Raw genomic sequence first — 23186 nt, 5'->3', positions numbered from 1 at the left:
GAGAGGAGAGGTAGGGGGGGGGGGCGGGGGCGGGTCCCTGAGCGCTGACGTCCCGAGCAGTGCTGGGAAGTATAGGCTGTGTTGTCACGCCGGTGTCAGTCTGATGAAGATTGGCATCAGGTAAGCTGTCATTCATTTCCATGTCAGAGCGGCTTCTGCAGGCGGCGCGGCTGCGGGCGGCTGCCTCGGAGCGCGCGTGTTTTATTCCGGTCCCCAAGCCGGAGTATTATTCATTGCGACAGGGCGAGGAGGAGAGCGAGCGAGCGAGCGAGCGAGGGAGGCAGCGGGTGGAGAGAGGGAGGCGGCAGGGAGGAGGGAGCAGGGAGCGGGGAGGGAGCGCGCAGAGAGAAGCTGGGGAAGCGCCGGCGGACGCGGAGCGGGCGAGGCTGGGGAGGAGGCGGTCCAGCGTCCGGCCGCCCGGCACGCAGCCCCGCGGTGGCCGCTGCCTGGCCTTGGAGGGCAGGGGCCGGGCGAGCATTGTCCGCGCGGGAGGAGGACCGCGGGGCCTCGGGCCCCGTGGCGGCGGGCGGGGAGCTAGCTGTGCGGAGACTGGGAGCAGGGAGAGCGCGCTGGCCGGAGCCGGGTGCTGGCCGGTCGGGGTCGGGCGTTCCTCCGGCGAGGCCGGCACCAGGTTCTCTTTCTCCGGGCTCCGGGCGCCCTTCGGGCCGGCGCTGCTGGCGCCACCAACCCGGGGCCGCCTTTGAGCGGCTTGAAGCGGGATCAGCCTCGGACTCGGGGCCGGGCGACTGAAGTCCGAGCCACCGCCTGACTCGTGTGGCCTGGGCGAGCGGGCTTTGCGGGCGAATCCGGGGGACTTCGGAGCACGAGTCTGGAAACTGGAGTCCCCGAGGCCAGTTAGGGAACCCGGGCCCCGCGAGGAGCGATCATTTGTAGGGCTACGGGCTTTGGACTGATCGTTGGGAGACCTTGGTGAGGTGGTGGAGGCGTGGGGCCCACCGCGAGGTTGGAAGTTAGAGTCCTGGATCGAGTCTTCCAGGCGCGAGTTCGTAAAAGAGGGGGTGGAGAGCGGAGGGAGATGGGGCAGGGTCGGGAGTGTGCCGCGCGCAAAGTTTGCGTCTCTTTCGGGTGAGGTGTGCGGGCTTCCCCAGCTCCCCAACCCCGAGGAAGAAACGAGAGAATCGGGCTCCCCTTTCGGAGTCTCAGAGGAGCCTGCGCGGCAGGGAGACCCGGGCTCGGGGTGGGAGCGCGGCAGGGCTGGAAGTGGTGTGCATCAGCCCCGAATCAGGGCAGGGGTTCGGGCCGGGCTGGAGTTTGGATTGTAGGGTCCAGGCTCACTTTGGAAGCGCGAACGGGCCACTGAGTAGCTTAAGGGTGGAATCTGCACCGGTTGGGGGCCTGGAGTTACCCCCCCCCCCCCCCCCGAGGCTGGAGTCGGAGGAACGGGTGGTTTTGTTTGTTTGTTTTGTTTTTAGGATTTAGGCACGGGATCACGAATTTTTATCGGGGTTGAGGATATTGACATTTTGGGGGTGGTCGTACGCGCTGGTCTTCACTCTCCGTGGGTGGAAAAGCATGAACGCAGGCGATGAAAGTAGTTGGTCCGAGTCATGGCAGGCGATCCCCGAGTTTCTGCTGCTTCTCCCGGAAAGAGCATCTCGAAGAGAGGATTCGAGGCGCCCAGGACCCGGTCTTAGGAGGAAGATTCCGGGAAGCGGACATATCCATGGGACATTCTGGGTGAATCGACAGGGCAAGCTCAGGGATCGAGGTGGATCCTAGGACAGTGGCGGCGCCTCGGGCTCTAGGAGTCACCCCTGGTCTTCCGGCGCAGCACAGCCAGGGGGCCGGTTCAGGTCGCCCGCAGGGGCCGAGGCCTGCCCCGGGGGCCAACAGCAAGGTGCCGCATCGCCACGGGTTGTCTGGGCTGCAGCCCGAGGGCAGGGAGGACTCCTCTCCAGCGCCCGGATTTGAGTTGCGGGCCCTGGACCCGCAGGCGCTGCCTGCGCTGCTCGCGGCCCGGCCCGGAAGCACACGCGCGGGCCCGCGGAGGCGATGTTATGCCTGGGAAACGGGGAGTTCGGGGTCCCATACCCTCACCCTCTCGTTCCCGGACTTCTCCAGCGCGTTAACTTCTCGGACAGCAAATGCTGTCCAACTGGTGGAAGACAAAAGCTTCGTATTGTAGACAGATTTAGATGACTCCCCCTCCCCCAAACTGAGAAAAGGATGGTGTTCAAACACGAAAAGATAAATGACTCTAAGCCTAACCCCAAAGACCTCCGGCTTATTCTGCCATTCTGGCCTTCGGCGAGGCCTGGGGCCTTGGGGAAGGGTGGGGACTCGTGTTTTGGACTCTGGATCTTTCACTGAAGCTGCACCGGGACCTAGGCTCTGGCCTAGCTCTAGGGAGAGAGAAGTCCGGACTCGGAGGGAGACTATCCCTCTGGCCAACTAGGGAAGCAGTATGTAGGGCGGTGCACAGGAGGGAGGGTTGAAATTTCCTCCTCGCAATCTTGAGCTCACCTCCCAGCCCTCATACCCCTCTCTGGGGGCTGCCAGATCGCGCTTCTGGGGCACAGGAGACGCTAGACCCACGAGTGGCCTCGGCCGCCCGGGCGCTGTGAGCCGCGCTCCGCGCTGTTGTTCTGCGGGCTTGGAATTCTTGCACTCTCTCCCGCCCAGAGACTGCGTGCAGGAGGGAGCCGTGACCCCACAGAGACTCCGGGTCTCCGCCTCTCCTTTGTGAGCTCCGGAGGCATGAAAGGCGAGAGAGAGAAAGAGAAGCTGCTCAGAATAAGGGGCAGGGGGTGACTGTAGGGAGATGGGCCGGCCACGGCTGGCTCCCAGTAAAATGCCTCGTGCAAATTGCACTGAAGTGTACGGGACTCGAGACTGGCTGTTTTATGATCCTTTCTGGGAGTTTACTGCTCTCTGCTTTTAAGTCTATAGATTGCTTTAAGTTAATGAAAGTGCTGCTTTCAAAAGGAGCTTTTATTGTGGGGCCATGATGAGTCCGGTCCCGCCCCTTTACTCTTCCAAAATGGGCCTGTTTAAAAAGAGAGACTCCTGGAGTTCCCACAGGGACAGAACGGAGCTGGGGCAGGGCGCCATGTGACAACGAGGGTGAATAAAAAGCAATGTCCAAGTAATTCAGAAAGAAGAGTTTCCTTCTTTTCCCGTCCAGTGTCCTCTACACATTCCCACCTCGTCTTTCGGACTTTCCCTGAGCCGGACTTCAGATGTTGCTCTTGGTCCCTCCCCCATAAACCCCTTCTCAACATTGCTTTATTTAGACCTGACCCAATTCAATTAAACTCGAACTGGATTTCAGAATTTCTACCGGCTGCCAAATCAAACTGCAGCTAAAATATTGGGGACTGGGGGAGGGGCTCTGCCTTGCCTTCAGTAAGTAAGACGCGCTAAAACGTCATGAAGAAAAGTCTGGAAACCTCGAGAAGGAACACGCAAAGCTATTGTTTCAGCACTTTCCCCTTTTCCAATCTACTTGGCACAAAAGGTGAGATGACAAGGTTTTCGACGAGGTCCTAACACAGAAACTGCAGCGGGGCCGGGCTGTGGCTTTGACCGCATGTCATAACCATTTAAACTGTGGTTAGTTGTTCAAAGCTCCTCCAAGCTGGGTTTCATTAACTCTACACCAGTTGCCTGGAAGTTCAGTAGCAATAAATTGTATAAACACATTTGAAGTAAGTTAGTGATGAAATAAGGAGAATTACTGTCTTGCGAGTGGAGAATCCCAAATTCATGGAGTACTAGCTTAACTGGAAACATACCTCCTCTCCCTTGGCCTTGATGTTTATGGGTGTACCGGAGTGTGTGTTAAATTTCTTTCTGCCATGTCCATCTTCAACGCGAGGCTGTAACTCATTAAAGACCAAGGCATGCCTAGAAAGCAAAAAAGGCCGAGTTTTAAAGCAGCTTCTATGAGCCTGGCTGAGAAAGCAAACCAAACCCATCAACCTGACTTCCTTACGCCGGGTGAATGCAACACGCACCATGAACAGCAGCAGAGCAGGCCAAATTAGATTTTTAAATGTTAGCAGCTTAATAATACTGTGTTGTTAGCAATTGAATTTGTTTTTATTAAAGAAACAACCTATAAAATTTATAGGCTCCCAACATGTTGCAAGATTTCCACGCTATTTATTTAGCGCGCACCCTTCCCCCCTTGCCATTCTATCTCCAATTTCAGACTTTTGTTCCCGATTTATTTAATGTGGAGCACATTTTCTAAATTAGTTTGAGGAAGGTGAGAAATGCTGTTCTAAGTTTTCCTTTCCCTATATACTGTGTGGCACAAGGCCTGCGATGCCGAGATATATATAAACGTGTGATGCAATTGCTAGAGGTGACGGCATGGGAACCAGAGTGTCTGATCAAACAGAATGCAGATCAGGGTTATGGAGAGGGAGAAAAATGAATCCTCTCGAGCCACCGTTAGCCTTGATTATAGCCAGCACGCCACACTTTGCATAAAACACTTCACGGGAGATTCATGACTTACTGAAGATTGAATTCTACGGAGAAGCAGAATTTAGAGGGAGGAGCCGCGCTGGCTGGGTTCTGGCCAGGCTGCTTGGCCAGCTTGTTGCAATGGGGATCTGCTAATTTAATTAGATCTAATACCTGGTGGGAATGGAGGAAGGAGATAATCAAGGTTGGCGGGTCAGCGTGCTGAGCTAAGTGTTTAGGCTGAAATTTGGGGGCCGGGCAGCTTTATCCCTCCCGTTACTGTCTGGCTGCAGGACTCCAGCGGGTCATTTAACTTCTGGATCTTGGTTTCCCCATCTGTAAGATGAGTGCATCACACACACTGCTCCCGAGGCTCCCAAGTGAATCCTTCAGGGATCCTACTGGGTGCGCTCCAATAACAAAGGGAACATGAGGGAAGGCTTCTGAGCAGCAGTCACAATCCTCCGTGTGTTTTCTTTTCCCTGTTTGGCTCCACAGCCTTTCCTCATAACTCTCAGGAGTCCCAAGACTTGGGTGAAAGGGTTGACCTCCCGCCTTTCCTTACATCCTAGAATTTGGAAACCCCGCTGTGATCCCAAAAACCACCTGCACTTCATCAGGAGGGACAATTAAGCTGCCGCACTGGGGGAACTGGAATGCTTGTTCCCCACGGTGCTACCTGGAATGGCTTTCACGCATCAGATGAACACAGAATCTGACCTGTTAGAAATCCAGCCCCTTCTCTGTGTCACGGGGAAGAAGAGGCCTGAACACCAACTGGTGTGTGACATCTGGTCAGGCGAAGGGGGGATGGGCGCTGGTCCAGAGCTAGCCGCTGCCTGACCCTTGCTTAGCAAGTCTCCACGCTGGCAGATCAAAGCGGATCCTGGGCCAGAAAGCCCACGAAGTTACAGCCCGGCCCTTCTCCAGAAGTGCGTGTCCTTGGACACTCTTTCTTACCCCTGTGCCTGGTTTTTTCAGAGCCAGCCTGGATTCTGGAAACGTGGCTCCAGTGGAAGGCTTGCCTTTAATTCTCTGTCTGTGGGGACTTCCCGGGGTAATTTTTTTCCCCTCCACACAGCCTTTTCTTACAGTCACGGGCAACATCTTAGCCTCCATTCTGATTGGAGGTGAGAGTCCGGGTTAGGGTAGAAGGGACCACCAGCTTGTTAAGAGAAACCACGAGAGTGGGAAGGCCCCGTCCTCCTCCCAGATCCTGCAGGAGTTAGGGAGAACCAAGCCCCAGACCCTCGAGAAGAACTTGCTGGGTGAACTGGCTGCGCGCTGCAAAACGCGGTGTCTTCAGGGGGATCTGCTGTTTGGCTTGGAAGCCGCACCGCAGGCCCTGCCTGCCTGGGTTTCTAATTACACGAAGGACGTTTCTGCTAAGACCTATCTCACTAAAAACACATCCCCGTGTGTAACAAGAAACCCTAAACCAGGCAGGATATTTTAAAACTGAAGCAATGAAGATTAGATTAAGTCTCCACCAAACAGCTTCGTTCTCGTATTATTTTTGGCTGGAATGTGGAAAAAAGCAGCTGGCCCTGGGGCCCCGAGCAGACTGCGAGGGTTCCGATGGAGCTGGGCTGGGTGGCGTAATTGTTAGTTTCTCTGCTTAATAGGAATGTGGCCAACTTCAGTGCCGCTCACTCAAGGCAGCGGGGGTTCGAGGGGGCTCCTGAGTTGGGAAGGGGCCAAAGAGTGGTCCAGGTCACAGGGCACTGAAGACACTTCTAACCTCCCCCCACCCTGTTAGGATCTAGTTCTTCAGGTTCAGCTTATGTTTCCACTCCCAATGCCATCTTGTGCCTAGTAAACCCATCCATGCTCCAGGAGGCCTTTGGAGGAACGTTAATATTGAGTATGTTTCTAGGTGGAGAGGAGGGACAAATAGTTGTTCAAGATTCCTGGACGTGGAGCCCAGGAACCTGGCATCACATGCTTGTCCTGTCTTCCTGGGGCCAGGCAGTGTGGTGTTCCTTCATCCAGCCAGGATATTCCGAGTTTCCTGTGTGCCCGGCACAGTGCTAGGCATCGAGGATACAGCTGCAACAGCAAACGGGACAGGCACATGTAACCACCCAGTCCCTGTCTTCAAAGAGCTCGCCTGCTGTGGAGACAGAGTGTGTGCTTAGCCTCACATACAGCTGCCCTGAGAGCCTGGCTCTGTTAGTTACTCATCAGATGACTTTAGACAAGTTGCTTAACCTCTTTGATCAACTCCCTCTTTCCCCTTGTAAAGTGGGGGCGGGGGGGGGGCAGAAAGTATAAAGCTCAAAAGATTATGGGCGAGCTCAAAAGATTTGTAAAGTCCCCAGCACATGTCTGGCACATAGGAGAGACTCGATCACTGCTGGAGAACCCCCTCCCTGTTACGTCGGACTGAAGATCCAGCGGCTGGACTACCCAGCTTACCACTCCCCTTCCATTGTGCTTTCCTGGGACATGGCCTGGCCCCTTTGCAGGTCACTGGCACCACCAGCAAGGGTGGGACAAACAGCTGGTGGCGTGGTGGCCTGGTGCTGCCCCATGCGTGCAGACTCCGGCTGGGCTATGGTAGAAATAGACCTGTCCTCGGTGTTGTTTGAGGGTGGACAAACACACGAGAGATGTCATGCAGACACACTGAGGTGACATGAGAAAAGGCACAGGTTGCCGTTAACCAGAGGAGGGGCAGGTGGGGCGGGATGCTACTGAGTGACCAGTGAGTAGGTAATCAGGGAGACTTCAAGGGGAGGTGACCTCTCAGCAGTGCTCACAGGGATGGCTGAGGCAGCACAAACCAGAGTGAAGACCAGCCCCCTCTGAGCATGCCAGGGGGTCAGCTGGGCCACCACTGCCTCAGTAGTACCACCTGGACCTCCCTGTTGGGGACTGGCCTCTGTCACACACTGAGAGATCCCTGAGAGGATTTTATGCTTATTTCTTAGTGGGTAGGACCGAGGCTAATGACAGTGCATGAAGCAAATGGATCCACCCCTGACTACAGCACACTATCCCTGTTTTCTCTCAGCTAAGAGAGCAGATAGGCCCACACCCAGCCCTCTCAGGGACCATGAAGTTGGTTGGGATGGTGGAGGGTACAGGGATGTGGACTGGGCATCAGAGGATGGAGGACCTGGGCTGTGTCTGATCCCTGGATGTCAGTTTCCTCACCTACCCAACGAGGAGCTTGAAGTTGCTCTCAGGAGCCCCTTAGGCTTCTGTGTTTTTTCCTAATTGTACCGCTTTATTTCTGGGCAGTCACTGACCCCTCCTTCCCCCTGCAGCACCCCCAGGCAGGCATTGTGAACACACACAGCTGCAGAGGCACCATGCGAGGGTGTGGCCCTTGGGTTGCCCTTGTGTGTCTTGGGTCTCAAGACAGTAGAGCAGGTTGGCTTTCACTTTGACTCAACTTCCTGGAGCGAATGGATGTGTCCTAGCAATAGGGGTGGCTGCATGGCGGCAGAATTTCTAGTCTGAAGACTCGAGGTCTCTTCTACAGAGCGATGTTGGCTTCCTTTGTTAGATGGTGTGGTGTTGGGAGAAGGAACACAGGCTTGGGTGTCAGATTCTCCATCCTGACCCTGGTCCTTTTACTGCTAAGCTGTGTGTCCTTCGGCACATCATTTAACCTCTCTGAGCCTCCGTTTTCTTAGCTCCAAAGCCAGGATGATAATGACATAGAGCCCACAGGAGTGCTGAAGAAACTATCTAAAAGTGCATGGCATGTGGTAAGCTCATGGTGGAAGTTAGTTTCCTTCCCTAATAAAGCACATTCTCATGTGCTCTCTCGTCTGATCTTGTCAACTTTTCGAAGCAGGTGAAATGGATATTATCATATCATTTTACAAATGAGAGCAGCTAGAGTGGTGGGTCTCGGAAGGGGATGTAAAGTGTCTGCCTGTTCACGGGGAAGCGTGTTAATTAAAGCAGCCCAGGTCTACCTGCCACAACTGTGGTCTTTTCTTTAGCCTTTGGAGACAAAGGAAGTGCCTTGCTGAGCTCTGAGAGCTGCTGTGCCCTGGGCCCCACTATCGGTCTCCTCAGAATCTCTTTAAAGGGACCAGATGAACACATCCCCTCATCACCCATATCTTTGTCTGGCAGACTCTGTGGAAAGTTATCAGCTCTTATAAAAACTAAAACCTAGAGGATCTATTTTTTTTTTTACTGTCACAAAGCCTTCAGTTACAGGTCGTGTGGGCTGGCCAGCGCAGAGGTGGCGTGGCAGCAGGCTTGGGCAGGGAGATTGGCAATGGCAGTGGTGACAGAGCTGCAGTGCAACCCGAGTGGTAAGGAGCCTGGGGTGAGGAGAAGGTCCCCAGGGGTTGGCACCCATGGTCCTCTTGCTTCCAGTCCTGGCAGAGAGCCCGTTGGTAGGAGCCTGCTGACTGATGAGAATGGGGGCTCTGCACAGTCTCCCTAATTCCAGTGTGGCACAATGGGTCTGGGGTAGAGTAAGGACAGCGAGCCCCACCCTAGAGCTTCCTCTAACTGTCCTCCCTCGGGCAGTTCATTGTCATTGGGCTGTTCTAGCCCAAGGCCTGGGCTGAGCTGTGGAGTCCAGGGTTGCTCCTGCCCTTCTCAGGGAGGCGGTGCCCCCTATGGATTGTGGGTTCTAGTTCCAGGTCAGAAGCAAGAAGGTCCAGAGGTTCTGGGTGTGTCCTCAGGGCCCACGGGCATAAGTGCTTGATCGCACTCCTGAGCCCTCCCCGGCGATGCATCTACCCGTCCACCGCGTGGCCTGGGCCCCCTCTTCATGAATGCCCAGTCGTGGGCTGTGCGGGGCTAAGGGGGCCTTGTCTTCCGGGAACTACGCTATCTCATCAGGAGCCCGAACAGATAACGTCCAAGGGAAAAGCTGCGTGACTCAGACACTTGTAACTTCTTTGGATTATAGCATCGACACTTTATAGAGCAGGCGGTTAGACGAGATTGTCCTCAAGGCCCCTCCAGGTCTAGGCTATGAGTATATGCTAAAGTGTGTGGTCCTCTCCTCTGAGCACCACAAATCTGGAGACGGCGGGGGGCACCAGGGGACGCTTAGCCCAGTGGACTAGGGGCTGCCTCACTCTGATTAGGTGAGAGGGGCCCTTCTTAGTCTTTGAGGCCTGAGGACATGGGGACAGAAATCAAGTAGGAGGGCCCAGTAGCGTGGGCGTTCAATACCATGCTGTCGTGTGGCCTGTGTAGAAGTGGTGGCCTTGCCCTCCTGCCTTGATGGGAGCCCCTTGCCCATGGTGCCTCTCTCAGCTCTGGGAGGGCTAGACTCACCTAGCACCGCAGTCCCTGGGGCATTCCTCACTGGTGTGATCTGGAGGGAAGGCAAGGAGCTCTATGGGTTCCCTCCCTCCACCTTCTCTGGAGGCCATTCTCAGGGAAAGGGATTTGCTCCTTGAGTGGGCATAGCTCTCCTCAGGGGCACTGCATCCTTTGGAGCCGCTGAGTGACCATGAGATGAGACTGCTACCTCCCACTGACTTCCACGTTGCCAGGAAAGCCCCTTTCCAAGCTGGACATCTGGGCATTAAGTCTCCTGAATATTTCTCAGTCTTTCCATCGGATTTGGAAGGCAGGGATGGGGGTTGGGGGGAGAACTTCAGTCCTCTGGGGAGTGCTCTTAGCTGGGAGTGGGGCAGGGGAGAGGGGAACCGCCTGGCATTCCTTTTGCACAGAGCCATGGGGCAAGACCCCACGTGACCACGTGGAGCAGGACTCTTCCTGGGAAGAGGAACAGCTGCCACAGGCTCACTCATACATCAAGGGGGAAGGATTTGCTGAGCTCCGTGGTGTTTGGGTAGCCGAGCAAGGTCACAGATTGGAGGCTCCTTCGCTGTGTGCGGGAACCCGTGCAGAACAGGCCAGAGGCTCAGGTTTGAGACTTGACTCAGCCGTATGCTCACTGGCTGACCTTAATAGCTGGCCCCACTTCCCTCGTCAGTAAATGACAGTAACAGTGCCATCGGGGCTGTGGGAGTTAACGTATGTGGATGTGTCATGCGCATTGTACACACACAAATGAAGCGCCTTCACCGTATCTGGCATGTAATGTGTGGGGAGAGAATTGGTTGGCACAGACTCTGTGATTCTTATAAGATTAAAGTGGAGCATACCCCCAGACATACACCCCTCATACTCACTGAGTGATGAATGAAAAATTATTCATCACTCAGTGAGTATGAGGGGTGTATGCCCCATGGCTGGGGGAGGAGCCACACCCTCTGGGTTTTCTCCTCATTCTGGCAGAGTCCACAAACCTAATCGAGTGCCTACCGTGTGCCAATGGTTGTTCTCACTTACGTTTTCCATCTAATGCAGTGCAGGGGCCACCTGGGGCCTGGTGTGTGTGGCGGCCAGGTGCCATCAGCCTTGGGTTCTTCCACACTGGTAATGTTTATTCAGTTTATTTTTATTGAGCACCTTCTATGTGTCAGACCCTGCGGAAGTACTGGGATACGATTGTGCGCTGGACAGCCGGGCTTCCTGCCAGTTCACGGATTGTGGGGGAGGCAGGATTCAAGTTTATAAGTAATTAGTGAAAGCAGGACAGAGCCATGGAGGAGTCCAGGATTCAGGGGAGCGTGACTGGGGAGTGTCATCTCCTCAGCGCTCCTGGAGGGCATCCTGGGCTTTTGGTCCTTAGACGAGGTTCCTCCCAGGGAGAGAGTTGACCAATCTCTCCATCCTTTTCCATCCCAGACAAGTACAGAACAGGCAAGAAGACGACAGGGCGAGCCAGAAAAATCCTGCCGGGGTTTCTGCTCTCACCTGTGTTTCTTGTCCAGGGTGCCTCACAGATCATAGCTGACGCTGTTCCCACACACACCCTGCTCCCCCATCACCATCATACTCCTTGAGGGCATAGCTTCCAGGAGGGGCTGCTAGGAAGGGCAGGCACCCCTTCTACATTCTTCCTGCAGCCCCAGCTGAGGCTCTGATCATATCTGGGAGTACTTGGTGACCTTCACATCTGACCTGAGTCTGATTCCCGGGTTGCCCTCACGGGCAGCAGCATGAACTAGGGGGAAAGGCTCACCCTTCTTTCTCAGGACCAGCCATGCCATTCTTCAGAAACGCTGGGGGTAGTTTGTACGTATTTTGCAGTTTGGTACTTTGGAGGGGGCAGTGTGGACAGGCGGGAGGGAGTGGCCATTGAGTTTGATGGACTTTTATTTATAACAATTAACGCAAAGTCACTGAGGCTGTTAATCCAAAGTTACATGGGTATGAAAAGAAAGGTGCACTCAAGGGAATGGCCGCGGGTGCGGAATGGGTCCTTGCTGAGGTTCAGGCACCGAGGGGCTGGTATCTACCTGGATCGGACAGGTAGGGGTGAAAGTGCAGCCTCAGCTGCCTGCTGTATGTGCAGTTTCTCAACCTCTTTGAGCCTTAGTCTCTTCCCTTTTGTGAACTGGAACTAGCCATGGCTCTTGCAAAGGGGTTCAATGAGATCACATAGCAAGGAGCCTGGTCTTGTCTCTGGCCTCTGGAAGGTACTCAGGATATGTGAGTCCCTTTCCTGTCATTTCCTTCTGGCTCCCCACAGTGCAGGACGGAGACCAAAGTCCCCTTCGCGAGGCGGGAAGACCCTGAGCCTCAGCTGGAATGGCTGTCTGAGACCACTGCAGGCTGGGGATAATGTCAGAGCCAGGCCGTTTCCGGGACAGTGGGGAGGCAGTGCTGGGGGTCTTCTGGAAGAGCCAGCCAGCACAGGCGACCTCAAGGAGGGGTGGGAGGCAGAGTCTCTGAAACAGGGAGCTGGGGAGAAGAGGAGGGAAGAAGGAAGGGAGGAAGGATAAAGGGAAGGAGGGAGGGAGGGAAGAAATGAACATCAATGTGTTTGACATTGAGCTAGTACTTTAGCACCCATTATTTGATTTTATACATTTAAAAGCATAGAATCTTAGAGTCATGAAATCTCAGAACTAGATAGGATATGTATTACAACCTCTGTATTATATATATTAAAAAGTTGAAGCTCAGAGAGGGGCAGAAACTTGCTTAAGGTCATGCAGGAAATGTGTGCAGAGCTGGACTGGAAACTGCCTGGCTAAGCCTTTGGGGCAGAGCAGAAAGAGCATAGGCCTTGAATGAGAAGAACTAAGTCTGACCACAGATACGTTTATAGAACTTTCTTTCTGAGCCTGTTCTCTTAGCTGCAAGATGGAATAGTCATTCTCTGTTCTAGAGGCGGCCATGACAATGAAATGAGATCATTTGTGAAAAGGGCCTGGTGTGTGGGCTCAGGTCCTTCCCCCTTCCAGCCCTGCCCCCGCTTAGCTCAAGGCTCTCACCACACCACACCCACAGAGCTCGCCACAGAGCCCTGAGCTGGCCCACCTTGTGCCCCCAGAAGGCCTGGGGCACGCATTCATTCTTTCACTCAATTGGCCTTCAGGTCTTACTGGGTAGCTGAGTGCGTGCAGGCCTTGTCCTTCCCGGGATAGGGATAGAAAGGTGAGCAAAACCAGATGTAACCTCTATCCTGAAAGATTTCACAGTTGGATGGAGCAGAGAGGCATTATTTTTTAAAAAGTCATACAAAGAAATATGAGCATACGGAGTGTTGACGGGAAGCACCTGAAGCTATGAGAGCATTAGCAGGAAGATTTTATTTTGAGAAAGCAAGGAAGTCTCTGAGAAAGTGATGCTTGTGCTGAGACCTACAGGGAGACTAGGACAGAAGTGAGGAGAGCCAGGAGGGAAGGGTGTTCCAGCAGGGGGAGGAGGTGGCAAGGAGCATGGAACAGTAGGTGTGAAGGCCCTGGGAGAGAGGAAGGGGTTGATAGATGGCAAGGGGGCTGGGGCAGAGTGATAGGGGCAGTGTGATCACAGATTGGCTGCTTAGAAGAGCTTGGATGCCGTACCTTTTGGAGAGGTGGGGGAGCCTGTGTGAGATTCTGAAATGGAGACTAGGCTAACGTCTGTCTAGAGGCCTGATATCGCCAAGCTTCAATCTTCTGCCCCAGATGAAGGTAATAATAAAAATCATAACTGAGCTGAAACCAGTTTGGCTCAATGGATTGAGTGTCGGCCTGTGGATTGAGGGGTCCCGGGTTTGATTACGGTCAAGGGCATGTGCTTTGGTTGTGGGCATATCACCAGTGGGGGTATGCAGGAGGCAGCTGATCGATGTTTCTCTCTCATCGATGTTTCTGGCTCTCTATCCCTCTCTCTTTCTCTCTGTTAAAAAAAAAAAAATCATAACTGGATTGAGGGTCCATGGTGGAGAGAGAGAAGTAAACTGAACAAATGGAAAAGGCACTTTGCCTTCATCTTGTAAGACTTAGTAAGTGAACAGTGTCGAATTCTTCAATGTGAAAGCGTAAATGATTTGAATTTATAAGGGATTAAAAGCCAAAGTCCTTACATGGTTGAATCTGCATCTTCTAGTTCAACTCCTATCACCATCTTTCCTCCCTGTGCTAAGTGTAACACCTCAGGGCCTTTGCACTTGCTGTCTCCTCTGTCTGGAGCACTTTCCCCAGGTACCTGCCTGGCCGGCTCCCTTCGTTTTTCTACGTATCCTCTCTGATGTCACCCTCGCAGTGAGGGAAGGACCTATCAGAAATGAAATCCCTTTTCTTCCATCCTTGGCTCTCCTTGGTCCCCTTTATTTTTCTCCAATAATGATCAGATGTTGTCTTTTCTTTTTCTTTTCTTTTCTGGTACTGTGATCCAACACAGTGCTTGCACAAAGTAAGAGCCCAGCTAATGTTTGTGGAGAGCTGCTTGTGAAATGATTTGGTAGGGTCATTCAGAGATGCTTTTTTTTTTTTTTGATCCTCTGAAGCTGACTCATTGAATGTTGGAATTGAAAGAAACCAAGTGGTCTTCGAATAACCTTCTCATTTAACATCTGAGTAAACAGAGGCCCAGAGAGGTCAAGGGGCTTTGGAAGATCACGTAGCACAGAGCCAGGATGAGAACTGAGGCCTCTGGGGTTCACTACAGAATTCTGGATACAAAGGTTTTTTTGGGGGGTTGCTTTGTGGGCTCCAACTTCCTGGGGGTTGGGGGTTGGAGATGACAGTGGGGTGGTGAGATGGCCTCAGTTCTCTGGCTTCCTTGAATTCTGCTCATGGGGCCACATGGCCTGAGGAGCTGTAAATTCATGCCAAGATCTCTGTTACTGCTCAGCTCCTGTAAGATGTTTTTGGGGCCGTCTTCGGGGATGTTGGTAAAGGTGGCAGGTGCTCACCAACAGGCAGACACGCATGTCTCCCGGCACTCAGAAGTGAAGTGAATGAGCTGTCAGTCTCTGTCAAGGTCAGCCCACAGGAAATGATTATGAAGCTCATACTTGGTGTCTAATGTGGGGGGACTAACGCAAAGAAGTGTCAGTTTCTGGTCCCGCCACTGGAGCCTCCTCCCGGGTCACTTCTCCCCAATGGAGGGTGCGCTGTGCTCACGGGACATTGACTCTTTTCTTAATTAATTTTTTTTTTATATGAACTTCTTAATGTTCAAATGAAACTAAGAAGATAAAATCATTTCAAAGACACTCTTAATTCACAAAACGAGGCCATTTTCCCCAGATCAACTCTTTCCCTGGATTAGCCACACTACAATTGACCTTAATGAGCTGGGGCATCAGCAGATTTCATTCACTCAATGAATGGCGTGTTCATTAAGTGTGGGCAGGGAATGGTTTCACCCAGGGCAGAGAGCATGAATGGGCTATTACTCTGAGCTGAATGTGTCTGTTTCCTGTGGGGCTTTCCTCTGTTGCCTGTGGATCCTCCATTTGCTCAAATATATTTTAATGTATTTAGCACCCACTGCGTGCCGGCCACCATGGAGGGAGACAAAAGAGGCTAAGATCTGGCCTCTACGTGAAGGAGCTTACAGTTGGAGTGAAAGTTAAATGATTTTCGAGGAGTTACATAACAATAAGTGAGAGAGGTTTGTCATAAGAGATGTTAGAGGACACAGAGGATTCATTACCAGATGAGAGGCACTAATGAGAGTGAGGCTCTCAGAGGAAGGCGAGATCGAGGGGGCTGGAGGGATCAGGGGAGACTTAATGGCAGGAGTGGGTGGTATGCCGAACCTTTGACAACATGACCTTACAGCAGGCTTGGAATGTGGGTATATGACCAGCCCCATTTTTACATAAGGCAAAGGCCCAGGCCACGCATTGGTGAGTCTGGATCAGAACCCAGACCCACCTGCATTTGAACTTTTTCTGTTAGAAATCCTGTCTTGCGTGAGCCATGCCATGTTGAAAAGAATTGAATAGGCAGAGAGAGGGGAACCCTAAACAAGGGCATGTGTGTAGAAAGATGATGAGCAAAGACTCTACTTGGTGGTAGATTTTAAGCCAAGCAGCCTGGAAGGGGGAAAGCCAGCCTCACCCAGAGGAGAGGAGCCCGCAGTTCTGGGCTCCTTGTGGGATAGGGACCTGAGCCTCTGGAACTTTTGCATGTGTTGATGTGTTCCCTGTTCTCCCCTTGGACCTCTCCTTGCCACACTCAGGAATCAGAACTTAGTTGATTGCTTTTCCTGGTCTTGAGTTGGATGCTGGATCAACTGGATTCTTCCAAGAAGACCTAATAATAATCCCTAGCATGATAATAGTAACTACATATATTATGATGATAATAACATACCTGTATCATGCTCTTCCATCCCCATGGTCCTTTCACTTGAAACCCGAAACAAACCATGAAAAAGACATCCAGATGGATGAGCACAGTCCAGGGCCTCAAACCACTTCTACTCAGATCTCAGAGGACAGGCCAATTACAAGTTCCCCAAGCAGGTTGCTCAGTGTTTTCCATTGTGTGTGCAGTGCCTGGCACATAATAGGTATTCAGTAAACATTAGTCGAGTGAATGCATTTTGGAGGAGTCCTACTACCCCTAAAGAAAGCAAATAGGATCCCTGGTCCTTTCTTCCTGGAGTTTGCTCAGTGTCCCCTGTGTCCAGTGGTCCCGAGACTTAGTTGAGTAGAGGCTCTTGCAAAGCCCATGTGCATTTATAGCTATTGAGCTCAGATGGAAAGAAACCTATTGTTTTTTCTTTAATTAGGCTATTTGGTTCAATTTAGCTTTACAAGGGAAATTAAATAATCGCACCCTATCTTTCTACTGTCCTTTTATAGTATGCTAAAATATATACAATAAAATGTGCCATTGTAACCATCTTTAAGTGTACAATTCAGTGGCATTAATTACATTCACAATGTTGTGCAAACAGCACCATATCTATTTCCATACTTTTTTTTAATCACCCTAATGGAAACTCTGTACTCATTTAGCAGTAACTCCCGATTCTGCCCTCATTTCAGCTGCTAGTAACCTCTAATCTATTTTCTGTGTCTATGAATTTGTCTCTTCTGCATATTTCATAAAAGTGGAATTGTAATATACTTGTCTTTTTGTGTCTGCCTCTTTCAGTCAGCATTCTTTCAGGATTCATCTATGTTGTAGCATATCTAAGAATTTCATTCATTTGTATGGCTGAATAATATTCTATTGTATGTAAATACCACATTTGTTTATCCATTCATCTGTTGATGGAAACTTGGGTTGCTTCTGCTTTTGAGCAATTATGAATTATGCTGCAGTGAACATTGGTGTACAAATATCTTTTTGAGTCCCATTTTTCAGTTTGTTTGGGTATATTCCTAGGAGCAGAATTGCTGAGTCATATGTAATTCTATGTTTACATTTTTGAGAAACTGTCTAAGTGTTTTCCATCATGGCTATACCATTTTACGTTTATATCAGCAAAGCACAAAGGATCCAATTTCTCCATCTCTTTGTCAGCACTTGTTATTTTCTGTTTTTATTTTTAAATTATAGTCATTCTTATAAGTGTGGAGTAGTATCTCATTGTGGTTTTGATTTGCATTTCCCTAATGACTAATAATGTTGAACATCTTTTCATGTGCTTATTGGCCTTTTATATTTTCTGTGGGTACCTATCTATTCAAGTGCTTTGGCCATTTTAAAATTGAGTCATTTGTCTTTTTGGTGTTGAGTTGAAGGAGTTTTGCATATATTCTGGATATTAAACTCTTATCAGATACATGATATACAAATATTTTCTATCATTCTGTAGATTGTCTCTTCACTTTCTTGATAATGTCTTCTGATGAACAAAAGTTTTTAATTTTAATCAAGTTCAATTTATGTAGTTTTCTTTTATGTTTATAGTTTTGGTAACATTGATCATTGCCAAATCCAAGGCCATAAAGATTTATCCCTATGTGTTTGTTTGAAGTTTTATTGTTTTTGTTCTTATACATATATTGTTGATCCATTTTGAATTAATTTTTGTATGTGATTTGAGGTAGGGGTCTAGCTTCTTGCTTTTGCACATGGAAATCTAATTATTCGGAACCATTTGATAGGGTTGCCTTGAATCTATAAGTAATTTTAAGTGGTATTGACATCTTAAGTCTTCCTATTCATGAACATGGAATGTGTTTCCATTTACTTAGGTCTTCTTCAATTTTTTTTCAGCAATGTTTTTTAATTCTTAGTACACAAGTCTTTCACCTTCTTGGTTACACATATTCCTAGTTATTTTATTCTTTTAGATGCTATTGTAAATGAATTGCTTTTTAAGTCTCCTTTTCAGATTGTGCATTGCTAGTATATAGAAACACAACTGGCCGAAGCCGGTTTGGCTCAGTGGTAGGGCGTCGGTCTGTGGACTGAGGGGTCCCAGGTTCAATTCCGGTCAGGGGCATGTACATTGGTTGCGGGCGCATCCCCGGTGGGGGGTGTGCAGGAGGCAGCTGGTCGATGTTTCTCTCTCATCGATGTTTCTAGCTCTCTATCTCTCTCCCTTCCTCCTCTCTGTGAAATATCAATAAAATATATTTTAAAAAAAAAGAAACACAACTGATTTTTCCATATGATCTTGTGCCCTATAACTTTGCGGAATTTGTTTATTAGTTCTATTTGTTTTCTTGTCTATTCCTAGGGATTTTCTATATATATATAGCATCATGTCATCTACAAATAGAAGTTGTATTACTTTTTCATTTCCAATTTGAATGTCTTTTATTTCTTTTTCTTGCCTAATTTCGCTGGCTAGAGCTTCTAGTAAATGTTTAATAGCAGTGGTGAAAGTGGGCATCTTGTCTTATTCCTGGTCTTAGGGAGAAAGCTTTTAGTTTTTTAACATTGAATATGATGTTAGCTTTCTATTGCCATTTTGATGATGCGCCACTCCTATGGTCTTGGGTCAGGTGGGGGTGGGGGCAACCATTTGTTTTATTACTCAACAAGAATAATGAAGGAGAATGTTTACTTTTTTTTATTGATATAACAAATTATTATAGACTACATAATCTATAAACAACATACATTTATTTCTCACAGTTCTGGAGGCTGGAAAGTCCAAGATCAAGGCACTGTGAGATTCAGCGTGTCCGTTGAGGGACCATTTATTGCTTTGTAGACAGTTGACTTCTTGCTTTAACCTCACTCTCGGGGACCTCTCTTATAAGGGCACTAATCCCATTCAGGAGGGCTCCACCATTATGACCTAATTATTCAAAGACCATCACATTGGGGATTAGGATTTCAACATATGGATTTTGGGGACACACAAAGTTTATGGCAGAGAATCATATTTGGAACCTTTTGCAGAGAATATCCACTAATTAGAAAATATCGATTTCATGGCAGCACTAATCACACTGTTAAAGTGTCAGTTGAACTAAAACACAAACATTTGTTAAGTTCCTACTATGTCGGAGGCACTTTTATTGCCTCATTTGATCCTACAACAGCCCTTGGAGACAGGCTTTTATTGTCACCACTCCCATTTAGAGGTGAGGAAATGAAGCCGAGTGTGTGAGGTGGTGTGTGCAGCTGGTTGGTATTCAAAGGAAGTGAGGTGTATGTGGTAAGTTTCCTGATCTGTAAGTTGAGTTCTAGTTTTTGGTCCAGTAAGTGTCAAGCAGGGGGGAAAGAAGGGGGAGTGAGAACTGCTTTTCTTTGTGGGGTGCATCAGCACCTCACTAAGGCCTGATGGGGTGGAAATTCTTTCTCAAGGCACTGACATCCCAGAGACTGTCCTGTTAGATCATTCACTCGGGGGATGCCCCACCCCCAGGAGGACTCATTGCTGCAAGGATCCATCAGGACTGACAAGAGCTTGCTGCATGATCAGACTCTCAAACCTCAGAGGGAAAGTAGGGGAGGGGGAGGGTAAGGGAAAGAGATCAACCAAAGGACTTGTGTGCATGCATATGGGCCTAGCCAGTGGCCATGGACAACAGGGGGGTGAGGGCATATGTAGGGAGGGGTTTGGGATGGGAATGGGGGGGGGGGGGGAGATGAGGTCAATTATGTGATACAATAATCAATAAAAAAAAATTAAAAAAAAAAGTTTGCTGCAACTTGCGGGTGTATTCAGTGGAGAAAAGGATGAGGACCACTGCAAACCACAGCATCACCTTTCCTTCGTGATGCTGGTGGTGCCAAACCAGTGAGGAGACTTGCGGAGTGGATCCATCAGCAGGTTCCAAGCGGGAACTTTCTCTAAGGACTGGGACCAAATTCTCCACAGCTCAAGGAGAAGTGCTGAGCCAGGCATCTGCCCGACCCCAAATCCCTGTCTTGTTAACTCTGCAGTAATCAACACTCTCAGCGAGGTTCGTTTTATCAAGTAACCGCAGCCACAAGTTCCTGGATAATTCATAGCCAATGTTTCGTTTCTAGCCTCAAATTTCTGGGTCACTGGAGCTCTGTCGGATCCTATTCTGGACCAGGTTATGCGACACGACCGGCTAGCCTCGATGTCTGCTGCAGAAGTGTGGGCGTGAGCCCAGAATGGAGTCCTGACTGGTGGGAGCGGCCCTGCAGCCTGTAGGAAAGTCCTCAGATTTCCGAGTGCTGATCCTGGGTGCTAATCTTCAACTTGGAGGAGACACAGCAGACGCTCTGTTGATCAGAGACTCTTGCACAGAAAAGTCCCAGTGAGTTCTGGGCAAGCGAGGGCTGCACTCTGCTCTCTTGACTTCTTAGATTGAAGTTCCTCTTTCTTTTGGCTTCATTTTCTGCGTGTTAGCGGGAAGAGGGGCAAGGGTAAATTTAGATTCCTATTCCTTCTGTCTTGCTCCGAGCAGGATTTGCCAAGTCCCCTGTCAGTGCTTGCTACGTTGATGCCCCGTTTAGGTTTCTAGTGCACGTTAGACTCACCAGTTCATGAAGACTCCCCTGGGTGACAGATGGTCGTGGGGACAAACTCACCAAGAGGCATGTCTGTCGAAGTTAACAAAGCCAGGGTCAGAGGGGTACCCCTGCCTCTTAGTCCCCCACATTTAACAGGTCTTCATAGTTCCAAGTCAGTTTGGCAAATGTCTGTGTAGTTATTCAGATATTGAGTTCTGTCTTCAAAGAATTCGAAATTGCTTCGAACTCTGTTCTTCCCTTATTTCTTTGCTGCTCTGTGCCACTCCCTGCCCCCATTCTCCAATCTGCTCCTGTTAAATTTTGTATTTCCCTGTCCTGCAGGCTTAAACCCTCAAAGTCCCCCTCTCCTTCCCTTCTCCTCCACTCTCTGGACTGGAGAGACCCATACACCCCAGTTTGCCCCAGATAGTCCTATATGTCTTGTCCCAATGTAATTGTAATGACTCCCTTTCACTCTTAAAAGTGTCCAGGTTAGCCGAAACCGGTTTGGCTCCGTGGATAGAGCATCAGTCTGCAGACTGAAGGGTCCCAGGTTCAATTCTGGTCAAGGACATGTACATTGGTTGCGGGCACATCCCCGGTAGGGGGTGTGCAAGAGGCATCTGGTCGATGTTTCTCTCTCATCGATATTTCTAGCTCTCTATATCTCTTCCTTCCTCTCTGTAAAAAATAAAATAAAATATATTTTTAAAAAAAGTGTCCAGGTTAGGGAAATAAATAAATGACCAGCCAATCCATAACCTTTCAGAGGCCAAGGCTGTCTTATCATCCCTCTCTGCACCTGGCATGTCACTACATTCTCACTACCATCCCCACAGGTCAGACTCTGTCACCTCCTGCCTGGAATACAGCAATTGCCTTTTCTCTGGTTTCCTCACTTCCTGTGCCTCTCACTCCCAACCCAGTCTGCAAACCATTGCCTGGTTAATTCTCTCAAAACACAGTGCTCTGAAGCTGGCCGGGTGGCTCAGTAGGTTAGAGTGTGCTCCCCATATGCCAAAGTTGTGGGTTCAATCCCCAGTGAGGGCACCTAAAAGAAGCAACCGATGGCCCTAGCTGGTTTGGCTCAGTGGATAGAACATTGGGCCGAGGATTGAAGGGTCCTGGGTTCAGTTTCAGTCAAAGGCATGTACCGTGGTTGTAGACTCGATCCCTGGTTCCGGTCAGGGCACATTTGGGAGGCAACAACACATCAATGTTTTGCTCTTTCTCTCTCTCTCCCTTCCACTCTATAAAAATCAATGGGAAAGATCATTGGGTGAGGATCAACAACAACAACAAAAATAAGGAACCAATAAATGCATAAGTAAGTGGAACAACAAGTCGATGTTTCTCACTCTCTCTAAAACAAAAACAAAAACAAACAGTACAAAACAGGGGTCTGTGTGCTCACTTCAGTGGTTTCTTGCTTCTTCCAGGATGCAGTTCAAACATCTTGGTCTGGCACTTCAAGCCTTTCACTGCCCAACCTCTGCTCTGCTTTGGTCTACACACCTCTATGAGTTTCTTGGCATGAAGTTCATGTCCACTCCCATTGGGTGACATCCAGTCTCCTGCCCTTTGATGACCACCATTGCTCTTAAAGGTCCACTTCCCTGGACTCACACCCCAGCCATTCCAGCAGATGCAAATCTCACTGTGTGTCCTTCAGGTCAGTTCCCACAGCGTCCCCCATCAGCCCATCCCTTAGCACTCTCTCCTCCTCTGACTCCTCGGCCTAGAGCAATTATTAACTGCACAATTCATTTGGCATCTAATCATGTACTGCCTCATGACTTTTTATATATTGCTATCTTGGACTAGAGCTGAGAGTATTTGCTGAAATGTCACATTTTCTTATGATATGCCTTACTCCCCCATGAAATTACAGGTTCCCCAAGGACAGGGACGATGTCTTATCCTTATGGCACCAAGTACCCAGTAGACATATAATGAATACTGACCCGAAAACCTCACTATGTATCCGCTTAGGAATCCCAGAACTGGGAGGACTCTTACCATAATATGTTTCACTCTTTTATTTTGTAACTGAATCAAAACAGAAAGACAAGAGAAATCAGAGGCTTCCTTGCTCTCGGGGACCTACTGAATGCAAATGGCAGGTCTTGTCGTTGAAAGTCCAGGGCACTTTCCCCAACACCAGGCTACCCTCACATGCTGATTTTATTTTGTGAGTGGATTGCAGCCATTTTCAAGGTTGAGTAGGGTTTAAGATAGCAGAGGGGAAGAAGACCAGCGAACCAGGAGCATCATGGCCTCAGCAAAGCCTTGGGGATGAAGACTTGCTCTGTGTAATTTTGTGGGAGCAGCAATTAGACCAAGATAGTTCCTTTGTAAGAGTTGTGGGGGGAGGATGGATCAGGGAGGACCTTTAGTCGCATGATTTTGGGTCGTAAGATGTCTGTCACATCTGAGCCACCTGCCAGCACCTTAGAGGAATGTTTCGTCTCTCCACCCGCTGTTCAGAGTATTGTGTGTGTGTGTGTGGCGAGGGAGGGGGTTAGGGGACAGCTCAGGGGGTTTGAGGAGTATATGGGAAGTCCTGCTTGGAGGCAGCTGGGTCACATTTGTTTGGGCTGTAAAGAAATGTGACTTCGGTGGTAT

General features: G+C 49.9%; 1 protein-coding gene across 2 annotated transcripts in view; it reads left to right on the top strand.

Annotated features, from left to right (window-relative positions):
- The first annotated feature begins 14 nt into the window (after positions 1–14).
- PKNOX2 (PBX/knotted 1 homeobox 2) overlaps positions 15–23186 on the top strand; it is a 229807-nt gene continuing 206635 nt past the window's right edge. For both annotated transcript variants that reach the window (XM_036449445.2, XM_036449441.2), the window contains exon 1: positions 15–120. The gene's annotated coding sequence lies outside the window, so the exon portion shown is untranslated. The remainder of the gene's footprint in view (positions 121–23186) is intronic.

This window comes from Pipistrellus kuhlii, unplaced genomic scaffold (genome assembly GCF_014108245.1).
Source record: "Pipistrellus kuhlii isolate mPipKuh1 unplaced genomic scaffold, mPipKuh1.p scaffold_m20_p_20, whole genome shotgun sequence".
Classification (NCBI taxonomy): domain Eukaryota; kingdom Metazoa; phylum Chordata; class Mammalia; order Chiroptera; family Vespertilionidae; genus Pipistrellus; species Pipistrellus kuhlii.
The sequence above is the reverse complement of the archived record's forward strand: the minus strand, read 5'-3'. Positions and strand labels throughout refer to the sequence as shown.